Below are 11431 nucleotides of genomic sequence, written 5' to 3'. Positions count from 1 at the left end.
AAAGTATAAACACTTGGTCAGAGTATTTATAATCCCTTATGTATTTATAGTTAGTATATCTTTTATGGGTTGATATAATTAATTCACTATAAACAATGCTTTGATACCAATCTGTCACACCCGAAAACCAAGAATGGTGGAAACGTTCTGAGGCGGAGGACGTCATGTACAGTATCATAACAATGTAAAGTAGTAAACAAGCAACAACATCATCCATTGCATTAATAATATAATTATTATACAAGTGTGTTCTGTCAAATTTTGATAAACATTAAAGCACAAATCAAAATGAAAGATGAGTCTTTAACGAGCTCCATCTTCCCTATTCCTTGCATCGGTACCTATTGTAGGGTTTCAAAGCACTCCATGGATGATGGCAATGGGCCCCTTGATGATGTGTAGGTTAAAAGCCCAAGACTTGTCTTTTCCCTATAAATAGTCATGTATTATTCATTATTAGGGTCAAGAGTGAGGCAAAATGTAGCCGCCACGTGAGGTTTCTTATGTAGTGTTAGATTCTTTAGTATATGCTGAAAGTGTAATTTATTCCTCATATTTGAATAAATCGAGTGATCATTCGACATAATCTTCATAATTGTATTTGTTCTTCTTTTCCGCATTTTGTTCATCAAATCTCAATTAGGGTTTTAATCCCAACAAGTGGTATCAGAGCAGGTCTTTGAAAATCTATTGATTTTCGAAGTATCGGTTCTTGATTTGATGATTTTCTGCACAAGTTATTGAAGATTGTTGGTGTTTTGGCGGTATGGAATCAAAATTTTGTTCGATCAACCGTTCATGGAAACTTGTGTTTACTGTTACTATTCATCTAGTATTGTTTAATATGATTCGCATTTGTTGGTATTTTTTATTAGATCTGATCATTTATTCAATCCAAAATCAATTGATTTATCGTTTTCATTGATTGGTCCTATACTATTCATGATACATTTACTCTGGCCCAAAATTGCGTCCACTATTCTCACGTTTTTGAGTCTGCCCATATTGATTTATGTTCATCGATTTGGCATTCCTTGAAATCGTTTATTGCAATTCATCTCATCTGTAAATCTTTAAAATCGTTAGTTCTTCTATTCTTGAATCGATTTTCTTTTAACAACACTCTAATCAAAATTGATTTTGATCTTATAACTTGATTTGGTGATTTATATGAAATCAATTCGCTCATTCATTGTGTGTCAGTTTTGTTTCTTGATTATATCGATTCTGTGAAGTTACAATTGGAGACTCAATGATTTAAACATGTTGCGAATTGAGATTACAGATTTTGCAGTGTAATGTTAAGAACCAATGAAATTGGGATCGGATGTTATCGGATTAAGCAGATTTTCTTGCGAGTCAATCTAAAAAGTCAAAATTGAGGTGAATGGACTTTCTGCGTTCCTAATCGAAATTGTGATCGGAAGTGTAATGTGAACAAATGAAATCGGGGTGGTTGTGTGTTCATTACCAATTGCTAGTCAACAGAAAAGTCAAATTTGATTAAAAAAAAAATCCAACCTACGAACGTTCGGATTTGGAATTGGTATCTTGGCTTTCGTCTACGAACATTCATAGTGAGTCGCCGTTTCAGTCGATCTTTTAATCAGGGGTAATTGGGAAAAAGGTAATTAAAGATTCACTATTGGTCCCTGCAACTTCAGCGATTTGACTATTCTGCTCCCTGTCTTTTTCGTGTCTTGGCATTTTTGTTCCAATTCCAGATTTTGTTACAAATAAAGGGGTTTATTGATGCATGATTACAATTCCAGCCCCTGGGTTTCTGGAAAGTGACAGTTTCGGCCCAATATTCAGAAAAGTTTACTACTTTGAGGGCCGGTGAACAGTTTTGGATTTTTCAACGCTCATATTTTTTTCGTGAACAGCAAAATAATGATTCCACGAAGTCTTGGCTGTTCGGAAAGTCGTTTTTCGTGATAACGTCAAATTTTCACGACTTTTTCGGATTTTATACTTTATTGTGTATATCATTTTGTCGCGGGGGAGCTTAGTAAATTTTTATCCATTCAAGATCATTCTCATGACCATTTGAAGGCTTTATAATCATGTTCTTGATTATAAATAGGGGGAGAATTTGGTATGGTCATTCGAAATTGGATTTGTGACTTTTCAAAGTTGAAGATTTTTTATAAAGCTTGTGGTAGAATTATGAAGGTAGCTTTTACAGCGGAAGTTCTTCATCGAGCTCTGCTAAAGCTTTTACAGAGAAGTATCCTTTACAGCGGAAGTTCTTTATCGAGCTCTGCTAAGGACTTGTTATATCTCCGACTTCTTGTATTTTCTCGATCAAGTAGCGTTACGAATCTTAAAGTTTGGGTTGTTACATGATATTTTTTGATGGCTTATATCATTAGCTTTTTTGAAGATCATTGTGACTTGGAGGGGGAGCTCTTCAAAGACAAGAAGTGATTTGGTTTCTTTGTTCTGAAATGGGTTTTTATGGCGGGTTTGGTTTTCATGAAGATTCTTTGGGATTACATTCGAAAATGAAGTTTAAAGACATTACTTTAGTGCTTGATTTATATATCCTAGAGCCTGTGTTTGAAAACTATTGAAGAATCAAGATTCGTGGATTGCTTCATATATTCCTCGTTGCAGATCTTTTTATTTGCTAGATGCTTGTTTTGGAAGTTAAAGCATTGTCATCCATTCCATACTTTGAGGGGGAGATTGTAGGGTTTCAAAGCACTCCATGGATGATGGCAATGGGCCCCTTGATGATGTGTAGGTTAAAAGCCCAAGACTTGTCTTTTCCCTATAAATAGTCATGTATTATTCATTATTAGGGTCAAGAGTGAGGCAAAATGTAGCCGCCACGTGAGGTTTCTTATGTAGTGTTAGATTCTTTAGTCTATGCTGAAAGTGTAATTTATTCCTCATATTTGAATAAATCGAGTGATCATTCGACATAATCTTCATAATTGTATTTGTTCTTCTTTTCCGCATTTTGTTCATCAAATCTCAATTAGGGTTTTAATCCCAACACCTGTCTATGATGACCTGAGGATACAAGTAATTTTGAAAGCGAGTATCAGCTTTGAAGCTGGTGAGATCATAAGTATTTTAGTGTCTTAATTTGTATGTAAGAATTTGTAAGTTTATGAACTGTAAGTATAGAAAATGTATATGAATTGTAAGTATTGAAAATGTATATGAACTGTAAATGTAAAAATGTTTGTAAAACCACTGTACTCGTTTGAAAAGCCCTAGAAATCCCTATGATACCTATTAGTAACAAAAGGAGTCTTCTACCAAGACTTAACCGTTCTCAATGTAGTCTTCTACCAAGACCTAACTGCTCTGAATGTAGCCTTCTACCAAGGCATCTAGTGTCTGTGCGTGTGTCTCTTGTAAGAGTATGTATTTTCCCAGGTATGACTATCTTTAACCAAAAATATAGTTTCTACATTACCGTGCGTCGTGTGAATGTTCACGAAGTCAATGTAAATGGGAAAACGAAATAGTACTATGGTCTAGTAATAAATAACTACATCGGTACTCAGCTGCCGTATTTGAGGGATAAGGTATAATGTGATGTCTAGATCCCAGGCTGTACGCTCCCCTATCAAAGGGATTTTGAGACCTACCCACGACCCCTGCATATCTACAAGCCGTGAGCATCCACATTACTATGATCATGTATACTCGATATAATGATCACAATTGCGTTGTGATTCATCGGTATAGTTAGATCCTGAACTGGTTCCATGCTATAGCACCTAGTGACGTCTGTTCTATGTATATGTAAGCGTACTCATGTAAGTGTGATCATGTAATTGTACTTATGTAAGTGTGATCATGTAATAGTATAGTATTGTACTGTAATGTTCTACGTGTGCTAGCTGTAATGTGTGTTCTCTCTCTATCTAGCAAGTATAGTAATGTAATCGTTCTGGTATCGTTGTATATGTTCGTTTTCTAGTATAGTTGTATATGTTCTTCTCTAGTATAGTTGTATATGTTCTTCTCTAGTATAGTTGTATATGTTCTTCTAGTAGTAAGTATTGACTCATGAATGAACTGACTCATAGTATGATATCGCGTTCTAGTAAGAGTTCTAGTATCTTCCTAAACTACCCCTATGGTAGTTTACTAGTAATCTAACTGGAACGTATGAACATGGATGTATACCCTTGCTACCCAGGGCATTTGATGAACTGGAAGGACCTTTATGACTATATATGTACATGTGATATATAACTAATGTTTAAACGACCTTCGGACGGGTACCCGATATCCCACCAGACCACATCTCAAGCGCGAAAAGGAAATAGGGTGGATAGCCGTCCTAAGTCTTTTAAACATTTCTTATATAACTATACATATAGAGGCATGTAATTTATAATATAAAAGCATAAAATAAGTTTTGTAAAACCTTTGAACATAATTATTATCTAAGAAAAGATCGACTTGATGTCAATTTATAAAACGTTTTGAAGGCATGGGTTTGATAAAACAGCTTTAGTATAAGGAAACATTTGTTTGAATCACAATTGTAAATAAGTTTGAAAAGTAATATACAGAGTAAAATGTACAGAGAAATAAGGAGTTTTAAACACATAAAGTGTTTATGAAAGACATTTGAAGGAAACTGTTTAGTAAAACGGTTAATGAGTAGCCAATCATTTGAATGCTGCTTATTAATCACATGTGATTGATATAATAATTAGCATAATTCTACTTGTATCCTCCCCCATAAAACATTTAAAAACACTTTAAAACGTTGATTAAGGGGTATGAACTCACCTGTAGTGAGTGGTTCTGATGACAATGTTGGATCAGTTGCTAAGTATCAAGTGGTGACTTGAGTACACACGCGAATCCTATTTAGCATATATTGGCACATATATGAATATAATTAGTGTTATGAACAACTAATTAATGAATTGGGACCACCTTAGGGACTAGTAAACACTTATAATGAAGTGTTACAACCATAAATGATTGTACGAAGGGTTAAAAGGCTATATAAGGGAGTGTATGGCCAAAATACACACTATATGTGTGTGTACGGCCAGGTGTGCGGCCTAGTGTGCTGCCAGCACTTGTGTGCGGCCCTGTGTGCGGTCATGTGTGCTACCAGATGGTGTGTGCTGCCATGTGTGCGGCCAGATGGTGTTCTCGGTGTTCTTGGTGTTCTTGGTACCTTTTATGAAGATCTTCAAGGAGAATGGATGAGACTTGAGAGGATTTCGTGTTCTATGCTTGAAGAAGTGAAAGAAATTTTCAAAAACGACTAAGTGTGGTATATATAGGTGGAGTGTGCGGTTGGGAAGGGTGTGAGGCCGCAAACACATGTGTGTGGCCGCACACTCAAGTGTGTGGCCGCACACTCCATGTGTTGGAGTGTTTGGCCTCTTTTTGATTCCTACACTTTGAGTTAACCCTTTTCCACACTCCAACCTTGATTATAACACGTTTAGAACGCTCCAATAGACCCCAAATGGTACTACAAGATAGCAAAACGAGTCTATTATTGATAAGAAATGAAGAATGCAAGTTAGAAATTTTAGGGTTGTCACAAGAACCATTTGGGTTTTAATTAGTTTGAAAATGGTACTTATAAGCTTGTTTTCTTCAAGGGACCATTTAGTTAATTGAAGGTATAATAATATAATGTTAATTGGTATAAAGGTCCAAGGGGGTATTATGCGAATTTCAAAACTTGGATTGTTAATGAAACCCTAGGATGGGTTAAATCTGTCAAATATCTAAACTTAAGGGGTTGTTTCTGCCGATTTTGGAAAACAATCGTTTCCTTGTTCCCTGCATCGCGAAAGCGGGTGGAGGGGGAGACCTTCATCACATTTTGTTTGTATCTACATCGTATCTCGTATTTAATTGCACAAACCGTCAATCGTTGAGTAAGTGTGTGTTTGTGCGGCTGGAGAGTGAGGGGAAGAGTGGGAGATCGAGAAAAAGAGAGAAAAAAAGGAGGCGGCTGCCATCATCGGAACAACTTTTGGGCACTGGGTCTGCCTATTGAGGACGTCATAGGTGGTGGGTTTTAAGAAAAACATCATTTCTATGGTGAACATGCAAACCCTAATAGCTTTTGGATCTAGTTTGTCTAATGAACATGCAAATGAATATCCAAAGCTGTAAACCCTAGATCTAGCATACAATTAATCATATTTACATAAGATCGGGGTTTAGATCTTACCTTGATTGTTATGTAGCAATAACAATCTCAAATCCTCCTTGTAATGGCTTTAGAAAGCTTAGAGTCACAAGTGTCACTCCTTTAATGGCTCACAAACACCAAGAGCAAGAGGATGAAGAATGATAAGAGAGGAGGCACCCAAAAACGTGTAGAAACCCTAAGGAATTAGTTGGCCACGTTTTTGGTGCTCTGGGGATCCTTAAATAGTGAGGCTATTAGGGTTATCTAACAAGGAAACCCTAATTTGAGTGCTTAGGCCCTAAGTAACCCATGGACTCCCTCCTTAGAGGCCTAGGACGATTTCTAATGGGTTTCCCCATAGAATTCATCCACCCCTCTAATATGGAATCCATTAGCCCAATATTCAACTATCATACAATTGACAGTTCTAGTCCCTTAAGTTTAATTAATGTCTTTTAGCCACAAAATTAATTCTTAATTAATTATTGACTAGTATTAATTAAACAATATGATTTCTCCTTTAATATATTATTCCCATAATATATTAATAAATCATAATTAATCCTCTATCTCTCTCTCTCTCCATAATTCATCCTATCAAGTTGCTTTGGTGAAGGAAACCCAAAAGGACCATGCACCATCGGGTCAAGTACATACCAAAATAGTTATGGGCTTAGACACTAATCCAACAGTCTCCCACTTGGATAAGTCTAATAACTATTATGCATATGACTTCAGATCCTGATCTGCAATCGTAGCATTCAAAAGCAGCTATCAACTCTGATCTTATCAGATATGCGTCCTTTAGATAAGGGATCATATATTCCTCCATTCTAGATATCGTATAGACTGAGACATGGATTTGAATCATTCTCTCTGTCTATGTGTTGTTTCCCAATTTCCGATTTATGACGACTGACAACAGACTACAATTGAACACATCAAATTAGTCCCGGTTTGGCCAAGCGCTTATGTGTCATCACTAAATCATCGAGGGGCCCACAGATATCGCTATCATCCCACTTTGGATAAAAGGAACGGATAAACTTTGATTTAATGCTTGCTTGCACCCACTCACCGAATCACACCAACAATATGTTTTATGACACCAAGTTACTGGTGCATTTACATATTATCAATGTGTAACCGACTCGCAAGATACAACTCACACATCTCAATGTCAAGAATATAAGATATTATTGTCTCACCAATCACTCGTGATAAAATCCATGAAGTGATCCAAGTGAGCGTGGGTTTAATCCAACGCTCAAATCATATTCATAAGCACTCATGAACATTGCAACAAACATTTGCTTATGTCTAATACACTTTAGACAATCCACACACCAATTCACGACAGTCTTCATTCATACCTACTTCCAACATATGAACGAATGTGGCCTGTTCGAATAATTTAATTGTTCTGAACCAATTTAATTATTCAGGAAGTCAAAACATGCAAAGTGAAACACAAGACTAATACTAATCCCATATGGCCCCAAACTCTGGGTATAAATAAAACATTTTATTTAATCACCATATTGATTACTCATTATTTGTTGTTTCGGGTAATCAACTTCTTACTTGAATTATTACTACACTTGTCCCATGCTCTCAGCATGCACACAATGTTTACCTACAGTCCTTACTTTGTGAAATAGAACAAATGAACACATTTCCAATCATACTCATTTCACAACTCCCAATCCTTATCACAAGTGTAAGAATATCAAATTCTTTCCACTTATAGAATATGCTAGATTGTAACATTTTATGCAATGATTCTTTCGTAAAGTCATAGCTCAAAATCATCAACACTTGGCCAATCTCAATCAAAAACAATTCTATAGATATGATGTCTCTCACTCAAAGTACATTCTTTGAACATCCTTTTTGCATAAAAGTTTCTAATCTAGACATAGATTCTCAATATCCAACTCCCAATGTGGAAACATTTCCATGTTTTCCATATGACAATTCATTCTTAATAGAATCTTATCTATTTATAATAATTTCATCCAATACCATACTTCCAACTACTCACAAGCGACCAATCCTCAGCGAGCTTTGGACCGTCCTTTGATAGTTGTTTAATTATTTTAGTCAAAACCGATTCTAGTCCTTTTTCCCTCTAAATGCGCTAGACATTTGGAAAATTTTAGAATGGTCAAATTTTATATCATCTGCAATCGATCCTTTACCTGAAGCATATGGGATACGATGCATAATGTCTTACATGAAGATCTGATGCTTTATCAATCTTCTGTTTGTGTTCCGCGTTCTGACAATTCGAACTATGAAGAAGGTTGCCATAATCATAATCAAAATTTGAGAACACACTATGTATCCTTGACTAAATTTATTAACATTCCACAACCTAAGCCTTTAGATTTGAAATGAAGCATAATATTCTCTCCCTTAATTATAGCAAAACAACTATTCAATCCTTACGTCTTTGCAAAGTATAACTCTTGTTTTCTATAATTAATATTGCTAACTTGCAATACTTGCCTTAATAATCATACAAGCACAACATTTATGCTCCCACTATCATGATGATTATTATCATATAAGCATAACACTTATGCTCCCACTAGCTTTGACATGTATTCAGAAAACAATACTTATTGAATTTCTGACGTTCATATTTGTAATACCTAATGCTTTGATAATCCTTTATCTAAGCTTCTTAAACTTATACACCTTTGCCTTAGATAGCTCATATGTGTGTCTTAAACAATTCAGACTTATTGCCAAATCTCACAATTCGAATTATGGAAAGGGATACCGTTACCATAATCGATTTTGAGAATACAATCACTATCTTCTTAAAATCTCTCTTAGTGAAAGCATTTCCTCACATTCATTTTCATGAAGGAGGGAATCTTATGACACTTAGATTTTATGGTGTATGTGTTCCTATCCATGTGAATTTTTCAAAACCAAAGTTTGCGAAAAATCCAAACTCATATGGACTGAACTTTCTCAATATTGATTTCTTGCCTTATGGTAACACGAGTGCCCACCATGTCTTCCAAGTAGTTAAGCAGCTCACCCTTTCATATCAATGTACTTTTCATTGATCAAGGTGCCTGCCTTTTATGCGTTCAAATGAGAACTCATAGAAGTCACATGCATAATTAACTCAATTAGAATGGCACAGAAACAAAATAATGTCAACACGATAGGTCATAAACCTCAAGTCGTGTGCTAGTGATGATTGATAAGGTTTATTCTTGATTAGTTCTTGAAACTTTTCTAGACCATTAAGACTCCCACTGACTCCTTGAAATATAAGATTCTTTTGTCAATAAACATTTCTCGACAAAAAAATATTCAAGATTTAGTGTAGCTTTTATCAAGACAAAACACTTCATAAAATTGGTCCTAGTTGGTCTTTGTCTTATCCAAGACATCACAACTTTCCAATTTCAAATGTGCAAGAATAAGAAAACCTTTTTCAAATTCCACATTTGATGAATGTTATAAACCTTCTTAAGACTTGTCACTCAATTCACAATCTTAACTCTAAGACTTGTTTTTGGAACGAAGTATGATTGACTTCTTGATTTAACCATTTCTTCAATTCTTGATTCCTCTTCTCAGACATACAATTGCACTAAGACTCACTTAGAGGATCAATTAAGATATAGTTCTTAATCATTAAGACCTATCATAAAACATAATAAAAGGTACTCTCCCTTCTTCTTAGAATAGAGAAACTTTTATCTTTCTGCCTACTTGATTCTTCTTATTCGTTCTTCTATTGATTTAAACTCTTTCAATCAACTTGGAATTACACTTAATCTTATAAGTATAATCATATTTACTAAACCTTTAGTAAGTCATGACAAATATCTTTGTCAATCTTGTGGTGGACTTGATCAACACACAACCTTGTGTACTTGATCTCCTAGTCCTTCAATTGACACTTTGTCAACGAATTAGTCTAATTTCCAAATATGAAATTTCTCATTCATTATGCAACCAAGTTGTATGATTCCAAGTTTCTGTCCAATTGAAACTTGGGCGATGAGAAACTTTCCCTATTTGGTAAATTCTTGACCTTTCCACAAATAACTTAATTAAGAATCAAATCCATTATTGCTAATAATAGAAACTTACAAACATCAATTTTCATACACGCCATTACAAAGATAAATAAATAATGTAAAATCAAAATTTATTTTATTGCGGAAAAATTTGTCTTTACAATGCAATTCAATTGAAAAACTATGTTAATACATATTTCTTAGAAATCTTATTCTAACTCCAAGTAGTAGCTCAAGATTCTAATCTTCAAGCAATGCGATCGAAATTCATTTCTTCACTATTAGATTCCGTTCACTTCTTCCCTTAAGCTTCCTCTCTTTTCTTTGATCCCACAAAACATCAAAATGTAATCTTATCACATCATGTATTAAGAATCTAGAATAGGAACTTAAAGGAGTTAGTTAATGGATTTTACCTAAAGTAGAGCCATACGTTTTGACTCTCCCATCTCTTAGATCTCTTAGGTAAATAAGGCAGCTTCGTCTCCAATGCCCCTTCTCTTGGCAATAAAAGCAAATTGACCCCTTTAGAACAGCACACATAACTACTTCTGACTTTGCCTTTCTCTTATGATCAAAATTTTCGATCATGGCATGCCTTTTGTTGCCATTGCCTATATCCATAGAGGTCTGGAAGGCAGATCCACCAATCAACTTTGCTTTTCCAGTGCGCTAAATCATTGCTGATTCAGCAGCAATAAGCATATAGGTGAGATCGATGAGGGTTACGTCGTGGTTCATCATACAGTACTCTCTTACGAAATCACTATATGAGTAAGGAAGTGACTGAAGAACCTAGTCAACAACCAGCTCCTCACAGACAACAGATCCCAACATTCTTAACCTATCAATGTGTGACTTCATCTCTCGGACGTGTGCACACACTGACTTTCCTTCTTCATGTTTACTTGCCAAAAGGGCTTGAGTGAGCTTGAACTTTTCAATCTTTTGAACTTGTGGGTTAAGGAGAACAATAGGGGGAGGTGGAGGAAGTGAAGCATGATCTCGTGTTCCTCGATCGAATCGTGGAATATCATCTTCATGTAAAAAGCTTGTTCCACGGGATTTGGGAAGACCATAGTTGTTATACTTTGACATCTACAAACCGGGAGAAAAATTCAAGTTAGTTGATTGATTGAGTCCTTAATAAATCACCCAAATGAGATATTAAGGCTAGGACCCAACACAATACTCTACAACTTGGGAGAGGGATGCCGTAACCCAAATTGCAGAA

Source organism: Lactuca serriola, chromosome 1 (assembly GCF_051521515.1).
Source record: "Lactuca serriola cultivar US96UC23 chromosome 1, Lser_US96UC23_V15, whole genome shotgun sequence".
In the NCBI taxonomy this organism is placed as follows: domain Eukaryota; kingdom Viridiplantae; phylum Streptophyta; class Magnoliopsida; order Asterales; family Asteraceae; genus Lactuca; species Lactuca serriola.
The sequence above is the reverse complement of the archived record's forward strand: the minus strand, read 5'-3'. Positions refer to the sequence as shown.